The sequence below is a fragment of the Schistocerca serialis genome, chromosome 3 (assembly GCF_023864345.2).
Source record: "Schistocerca serialis cubense isolate TAMUIC-IGC-003099 chromosome 3, iqSchSeri2.2, whole genome shotgun sequence".
In the NCBI taxonomy this organism is placed as follows: Eukaryota; Metazoa; Arthropoda; class Insecta; order Orthoptera; family Acrididae; genus Schistocerca; species Schistocerca serialis.
In genome coordinates this window covers 917,391,574-917,400,656 of record NC_064640.1, presented here as the reverse complement: position 1 = coordinate 917,400,656, position 9,083 = coordinate 917,391,574, and the positions used below count along the sequence as shown (strand labels likewise).

The following is a 9,083-nucleotide window of genomic DNA, read 5'->3' as shown; positions in this document are numbered from 1 at the left end:
CTTACTACTCCGTTGCTCCAACAGTCAGAGATCGTACACTACATCACTTTTAATCTCCGTGATATTCTAACAGTTTATCGTGAATCTTAACACTATAAAGTCTAATTATTGTCTCGCTGACTGACACGGGTTCCCCGCCCTTTAACGAAACAATCAAGGAAAAAAGGCGGCAATAATGACAATCAGCCCTTTTTATAGGTTTTTCATCACAAGAGTTTAACGTCACTGCCTTCTCCATGACGGAGCTTCGGTGGCTTTGCTGTACTTAGACGTTAAACTACTTGCTGATATACTATAATTTTGATCTGCAATTGCCGAACTCTGATTCTACACTATTTTCCCCTCTAAAAATTCTATTCTTAATTTTAAATTATTCTTTCTATAGCTTTTATCACTGTAAACTGAACCGAGGTGTTACAACACGTACGTAAGCATCTTGTCTGATCAGCTGCATCCTTGCATGTCCAGTGTTCATTCCGACGGACTTGGGCAGTTCCAACAGGACAATGCGACACCCCACACGTCCAGAATTGTTCCAGAAACACCCTTCTGAGTTTAAAAACTTCCACTGGCCACCAGATTCCCCAAACATGAACATTATTGAGCATATCTGGGATGTCTTGCAACGTGGTGTTCAGAAGAGATCTCCACCTTCTCGTACGCTTACGGATTTATGGAAAGCTCTGCAGGATTCATGGTGTCAGTTCCTTCCAGCACTACTTCAGACATCGAGTCCATGCTAGGTTGGGCACTTGTGGGCGCTCGAGCGGGACCTACACGATATTAGGCAGGTGTAATAGTTTTTTTGGCTCTTCAGTGTAGATAAGAAGTAAACATCGTACTTTATGTTTGCTATAGCGATGCGAGATTTCAACTAAACACTGGCTGCCATTAAATTAAAACTGGAGAAGCAAAAACTTTCGATGTCCTATCTGACGCAGCGCATTGCAGGGAGTTTATTCAGCTATTAAACACAGCAGCGTCCGGCAGCATAATCACTGCCCACCACTGCGCACACGCGGAAGGCCGCTCCTTGGATGCTGACCAGTGGTGGGTGAATTTCCACGCCTACCAGCAACAGTCGTTTCGCGCAGCAATGAAGACAGTAATACCACCACCTACCGGAGACTGGATGTTTGTGTTGTCCTAATCATTTCAACACCATCATCATTCGTGTCAGTGGTTAGATTGGACTGTGAAAAAGTTGGACTATGTAAAAATTGGGACTTTGTACGGGAGCTGATGACCGCGTAGTTTAGCGCCCCAAAAAACCAAACATCATCACCATCACCTAAAGATGTCGAACAGTTGTTGTGACGAAATAATGTGGGATTTACTCAACATTATGCGGCGGAAAACCAGAGAAATGCATTACACTTAAATTTATTTTAAATGGTTAATTCCTATTTTGCAGAAATTATTTTCTTGCTGTTGCCATTCCCCACTTTACATCCTCCCTACTTCGGCCATCATCAGTTATCTTGCTGCCCAAATAGCAAAACTCAACCGCTACTTTTAGTGTCTCATTTCCTAATCTAATTCTCTAGGCATCGCCTGATTTAATTCGACTACACTGCATTACCCTTGTTTTACTGTTATTGGTGTTCATCTCATTATCTATTTTCAAGACACCATCCGTTCAGTTGGCAACGGCCTTGCCGCAGTGGAGACACCGGTTCCCGTCAGATCACCGAAGTTAAGCGCTGTCGGGCGTGGCCGGCACTTGGATGGGTGACCATCCGGGCCGCCATGCACTGTTGCCATTTTTCGGGGTGCACTCAGCCTCGTGACGCCAACTGAGGAGCTACTCGACCGAATAGTAGCGGCTCCGGTCAAAGAAAACCATCATAACGACCGGGAGAGCGGTGTGCTGAACACACGCCCCTCCTATCCGCATCCTCATCTGAGGATGACACGGCGGTCGGATGGTTCCGATGGGCCACTTGTGGCCTGAAGACGGAGTGCTCTCTCTCTCTCTACCCGTTCAGTTAAATTTTCGAACTTCTTAGGCGTTTCAGACAGAATTACAGTGTTACCAGCTAAGTTTTTTCTTGTCCGTGAACTTTAATTCCCACTCCGAATTTCTCTTTGGTGTCCTTGACAGCTTTCTCAGTGTACAGATTGAATAACAACAGGGATTCGCTGTAACACTCACTCCCTTCTCAACTACAGCTTCGCTTTCACTGTGATATCTGTACAAGTTCTGGATAGCCTTTCGCTCATTGTACGAGGGTTGGAACTTAAATAGTGGCACTATTTATTCACAATCGTTACAAAAGAGTTACTTGTTCGCACCTGTTACTGTCCTTCAAAGTAGTCACCAGCGTTGTGTAGAACTCGTTGCCAGCTATGTGGAAGGCCTACCGTTAGCAGAGCCTATTCTGTTGATGGTGCGATTGGAGAGGTCTAAAATTATGGTGATTCTCGTGTACGACTGTGATGGTGTTATCCTAACGCATTACATTCCTCCACGGCAGACCGTCAGTGCACAGTATTACCTGCGACCAGCTTTGCGAAAGAAGCGGCGACACTTTCTGCGCAACCCACCCATCATTTTGCACGACAATTCGCGGGCGCATACAGCGCACGATGTGGCTGCTCCGTTCGGTCGGTGGGACTGCGAAGTACTGTACCGTCCACCATACTCCCTGGACTTACGTCCTTGTGACTTTGATTTGATTCCGAAGATGAAGGAACCACTTGGTGCCATTCGCTTCAAAACTGTTTCAGAGATTCGACAGGCAGTAGACCGCTCCATTTGCACCATCAACAGAACAGGCTCTACTAACGGTATACTACGCCTTCCACATTGCTGGCAACGGGTTCTACACAACGCTGGTGACTACTTTGAAGGACAGTAACAGGTGCAAACATGTAACTCTTCCGTATCGGTTGTGAATAAATAGTTGCCACTATTTAAGTTCCAACCCTCGTATTTTATCCATGCTACCGTAAGAGTTCAAAGAGCGTATTCCAGTCAAAGTTGACGGAAGCTTTCTTTAAGTCTCCAAATGCTACAAACGTGGGTTTGCTTTCTTCAGTGTTTATTTTGACAAGGGAAACTCCCCATCGCACCTCCTTCAGATTTATTGGTAAGCTAGCTCAGTGAATAGCCCGTCAAGAACTGAAGGCAGATCAAGCATGAAAACAGGAAGAAGATGCACTTACCTGTGAAAAAAAGGCAAAATAGTAACAGTGAACGGTCCAGCCTTAAAAACTGGAACACTAAACGTCGTGGTTTAAGTGGTCACGGTGTTGGACTGCAAATCGGAGGAGTCGTGTTCAAGACTTCCTTATGCCACGACATTATGAACTGTCCGTCCAGTCATTGAAATGTTTGCTCTCTTTCTATAGTCTTGTCAGTTCTCATACTATACATTAGTTATAGACTATGGTAAGAACACATTATCGCCACAAATAAATGTGATGAATAGTGAGAGCAGACGAGATACCACATAGAAGCCTCACAGAAATGAAAACAACAAATAAACGGGTGTGAATTATGTTACAACACAGGAATTCAAAAGATAAAACTTCCAAAACGGAAAGCAACTTCAAAAACGTTAAAAACATGTTTTGACAGAGCACAGAGAAAGTGTGTGACTGTGAAACTCTTGCGTTCATTTGTTGCAGACTATGTGACAAACTTTTCCTTTTGCATCATTTCCATGGGAGTGACTACATCCACAATCATACAAATACCCAAATCGTGCATAGAGGCATAACCTACTCACTTACGAGGCGTACAAATTAGGTGCGTTGATAAGAGATTCGTACCATATGGCACACGTACTGTCACTAATGGTGTATATGACACACCAGACGTACACTGAAGAGCCAAAGAATGGCACACCTGCATAATATCGTCAGGGCCGCCATGAGCACGCAAAAGTGCCGGAACACGACGTCGCATGGACTCTATAAATGTCTGAAGTAGTGCTGGAACGAATTGACACCATGAATCCTGCAGGGCTGTCCATAAATCCGTAAGAGTACGAGGGGGTGGAGATCTATTCTGAACAGCACGTTGCAAGGCATCTCAGATATGCTCAATAATGTTTATGTCTGGTGAGTTTAGTGGCCAACGGAAGTGTTTAAACTCAGAAGAGTATTACTGGAGCCACTCTGTAACAATTCTGGACGTGTGGTGTGTCGCATTGTACTGCGGGAATTGCCCAATTCCGCCGGAATGTATAATGGACACGAATAGATGCAGGTGATCAGACAGGATGCTTACGTACGTTTCACCTGTCAGAGTCGTAACTAGACCTATCAGGGGTCCCATATCACTCCATCTGCACGCCCACCACACCGATACAGAGCCTCCACCAACTTGAACAGTCCCCTGCTGACATGCAGGGTCCATGGAATCATGAGGTTGTCTCCATACCAGTACAATTCCTTCCGCTCGATACAATTTGAAACGAGACTCGTCCGACCAGCCTGCTTGTTTCCAATCACCAACAGTCCACTGTCGGTGTTAATGGGCCCAGGCGAGGCGTAAAGCTTTGTGTCGTGCAGTCATCAAGAGTACACGAGTGGGGCTTCGGCTCCGAAAGCCCATATCGATGATATTTCGTTGAATGGTTCCCACGCTGACACTTGTTGATGGCCCAGCATTCAAAACTGCAGCAATTTGCGGAAGGGTTGCATTTCTGTCACGCTGAACGATTCTCCTCAGTCGTCGTTGGTCCCGTTCTTGCATGATCTTTTTCCGGCCGCAGCTTTGTTGGAGAGTTGATGTTTGTACGTTCAAACGCACGTACATCTTGATAAACTGTCATTGTAGAAGCAGTAACCGATATAACAACTGCTCCAGATACTTGTTGTCCTATATAGGAGTTGCCGACCGCAGCGCTGTATTTTTAATTTTTTGATTTTATTTACACGTCAATTTCGGTAGTACCAAATTGAGGAGAAAATCTCCAAGGTCATGAAACGTGTCAGTACATGAAATTACAACACAAAAGTAATAACAGATGAAAATAAAATATTTATGAACCCGAAAAAAGTCAATCCATAAGATTAAGTAAACGCAATCAACAATACAAGAAGAATTAGCTTACTTTTTCAAGGAACTTCTCGATAGAATAGAAAGAGTGACCCATGAGGAAACTCTACAGTTTCAATTTGAAAGCTCGTAGATTACTGCTAAGATTTTTGAATTATTGTGGTAGCTTATTGAAGATGGATGCAGCAGTGTACTGCACACCTTTCTGCACAAGAGTTAGGAAAGTCCGATCCAAATGCAGGTTTGATTTCTGCCGAGTATTAACTGAGTAAAAGCTGCTTATTCTTGGGAATAAGCTGATATTGTTAACAAGAAATGACAGTAGTTCTGGTGTTACTTTTAATTGCCGTTTACGCACGGTCAACTGGACGACAGAACATAGCATGAACTAAGTCGGTGTTTTGGTTGATACTCTACCGACATACAACGTTTAGTAAGGTTCAAATGGCTCCGAGCACTGTGCGACTTAACTTCTGAGGTCATCAGTCGCCTAGAACTTAGAACTAATTAAACCTAACTAACCTAAGGACATCACACACATCCATGCCCGAGGCAGGATTCGAACCTGCGACCGGAGCGGTCGCTCAGCTCCAGACTGTAGCGCCGAGAAGCGCACGGCCACTCCGGCCGGCGTTTAGTACGGACCTGAGTGTCTTGACATCTGGAGGTTTGGGTGTAAGCGCGTCAAACGAACGCATCTAGCAACGTCTGTAGTACGAGTCAACAGCTATCAGTCATCGCTTCTCATCAAATAACAATAATTCTTTAAATAAACGGCCGTTGCAATATTTGCGCTTCTGGAAATACCGTCAGCAAACAGCTAATTACGCAGCCTCAGCAAAGGCTCATTATCCACCTTCTGAGACAGTATTTCCTTTTCCGATAGCCCATGTCCTGGTCATTACGAGCGTGGTGGATAGTTTCGCCAGTAAAAATTATTTTTCCTTTCGTAAACATATCATTCGTACGTGATAGTATGACGTTCTGTAGTCATTGATCCGCGGGAGACATACGGTCACGGTTGACCTTTCTGCTTCTGTCGACGAGGTAGCTTTCACTGACGGATGTCTCCAACCCGCTGTCGTAACGGCTGCAACACAGCGGAGTCGGACGTTTCCTAAATGGTTCAAATGGCTCTGAACACTATGGGACTTAACTTCTAAGGTCATTAGTCCTCTAGAACTTAGAACTAATTAAACCTAACTAACCTAAGGACATCACACACATCCATGCCCGAGGCAGGATTCGAACCTGCGACCGTAGCGGTCACGCGGTTCCAGACTGTAGCGCCTAGAACCGCTCGACCAGTTTCCTAAATAATTGTATGTTGTACTGGAGAGACGTTTGGACATCCCGGACGTCTCTGTCGTAATGTCTCCTTTATACTGGAATTTTATATTTTCCAAATGCAGTCCTGTAACATTACTTTTCCTCTGACCGACATTTCGGTCAATTAACTGCTTCGTGTTGCCGGTCAGAGACGTCAGCCGGTTGTCGGTCATCGACAATCGACGCGTGTATTGCTGCGGCACAGTTGTTTGGAGCCCTCTACCGTTTAACCTGCTCTGTAAACTGATTATGTGAGCAGTAAATTGTTTTGCACTACAGCCATCAGCGGAAATGATTCGTTGTTGCTCCATAAATTGCAATTATTTGAACTGGAGAACTGTCACGAAGAATATGTTACGGAACGGTTAGCATCCGTGCATGAGTGTTAAGAATTTCATTACGTCGAACGGTGGACTCCCAGAGCTATAATTCATTACGCTGTTTGTTAATCTGCTGTTTAAAACCTTGGTGGAACACCATTATAAAGATCGTCCGTTCTGTCTTATGCGTGTGTGTGTGTGTGTGTGTGTGTGTGTGTGTGTGTGTGTGTGTGTGTGTGTGTGTGTTCGCGCACGTATGTCACAACCACAACCTCACTACGCCGAATCCCAAAATTCACGGAAAACAGATGACATTTAAGAGAAAAAGCATTACGAGAATCGAATGCACAACATTTCACGCTATTATTATCCCAACAGCGCTACCGGTTCCTCATGACACTGACGTAGACGGATTGGCATAATCGCAATAACTCAAATGTGCTGTTTTAACAAATTAAACATGCTAGTGATCGAACTCAAACCTTTTGCATCCAGAGCTCTGTGGAGTGGGCGGATGGGGATCGTGGCAGGGGAGGGGAGGGGAAGTTCTCCCAGTCTATTTCTCCGAGTATTTTTCCTTCTCTTCCCTTTCTTACTACCGAATTCCAGTCACCCATCACAATTAAATCTTCATCTCCTATAATTATCAGAGTTATTTTCTTTATCTCTTCATACATTTTTTCAGTCTCTACATCATCTGCGGAGTTACTTGGCATATAAACTTGTACTAACGTGGTGGGTACTGGCCTTGTGTCTCTCTTGGCTAGATAACACGTTCACGGCGCTGTTCATAGTAGGTTACACGCATTCCTATTTTCTTAGTCGTTATTGGACCTACTCCTGCATTGTTCCTGTTTAATTTTTTTAATAGCCCTGTTTCTACTGTCCAGAAGTCCTATTCTTCCTGCTATCGCACTTCACTAATTCCTATTACGTCTAACTTCAGCCAATCCTTTTTTAAATTCTCTAACCTCCCTATTTGACTGAGGGATCTAACATTTCACTCTCCGACAGGTAGAATGTCAGTCTTGTTTTTTTTTCTGATGACGACTTCCCCCGAAGCAGTCCCCTCCCGGAGATCAGAATGAAGTACTATTTTACCTTTGGAATATTTTACCCAAGCGGATCATTAGGGCGTAGAATAAAGCCGGATGACCTCGGGAAAAATCACGGCTGTATTTTCCCCTTGGTTTCTTCTGTTTGGAATACCAGCACGACAGTGCCATATTGGCTAATGTTACAAGGGCAGATTAGTCAGTCATCCAGATTGGCCCACCTGCAACTCCTGAATAGGCTGCTATCCCTGTTCAGGAACCGCGGATTAGTCTGGCCCCTTCACAGGTATCTCTCCGTTGTGGTTGCACATACGATACATTTAACTGCATCGGTGAGGCAAGCAAGACATCCCACTTCGGCAAGGTTCCTGGTTTATGGAGGTTGTAGTCCAGTACAGCATTATAACTACAAATTTCATTACATAATCCGAAAGGTATGGCCTATTAAGGTAAATGTCCAGCGTGGTCGAATACAGCAATTAATTACAAGATAATTAAACAGATTTCGCACTTCAGTATCTGGGCTATTATGATAATGGTGTAGATGAAAAACTGTCCAATTTCAAGAAACAGAATATTAACTACCAAACCCAAAAGACACAAAAATTACGTTTTATAAAACTATCGTGTTTCTATTTAAGTTGTGTGGAACAGAGAGCTGAATAAGTAAAAAGAATGCTGACATCGGCCGCGCGGGATTAGCCGAGCGGTCTAGGGCGCTGCAGCCATGGACTGTGAGGCTGGTGGTCCCGGCGGAGGTTCGAGTCCTCCCTCGGGCATGGGTGTGTGTATGTTTGTCCCTAGGATAATTTAGGTTAAGTAGTGTGTAAGCTTAGGGACTGATGACCTTAGCAGTTAAGTCTCATAAGATTTCACACACATTTGAACATTTTTTTTTGCTGACATCAAATAACAAGTAACAGAGATTCTTGACGTGAATAAAGGGCTGCACAATAAGAGTTTTAATAAAAAATGAAAATGTTCGAAATAAGTAGAATTACATGCCACTAATGAGGAAGCTGAGTAGAGAGATATAACAGTTTGACAGATGGAAAACCACCCAACAATATTCTGAACCACAACCCGAAAGGAAGATCCACGACGGAAATGATGGATATAAACTTTCTGAAAACGGTACACGCAGATGCGTTATACTTGTGGGTCAGACGACACCAGTAGGTCCTATACAGGGTGTTCCCAGGATGGATGGTCAGAATTCAGGGATATCACAGGAACTATCATTCGAAGCGAAAGAAATCTAGTAAACATGGGCTCTAAAATGCATACCTTAAGAGCAATGAACACTTGTTTAGTAGAAGAAACGGATTTCATAGCCTCTAGGTGGAAGACGCTCTCTAGTGCCCATCT

At 44.1% G+C, this 9,083-nt stretch overlaps 1 pseudogene; it reads left to right on the top strand.

Moving 5' to 3' along the window:
* The first annotated feature begins 1,645 nt into the window (after positions 1–1,645).
* LOC126471836 (5S ribosomal RNA) lies at positions 1,646–1,763 on the top strand (annotated as a pseudogene).
* Positions 1,764–9,083: the final 7,320 nt, after the last annotated feature.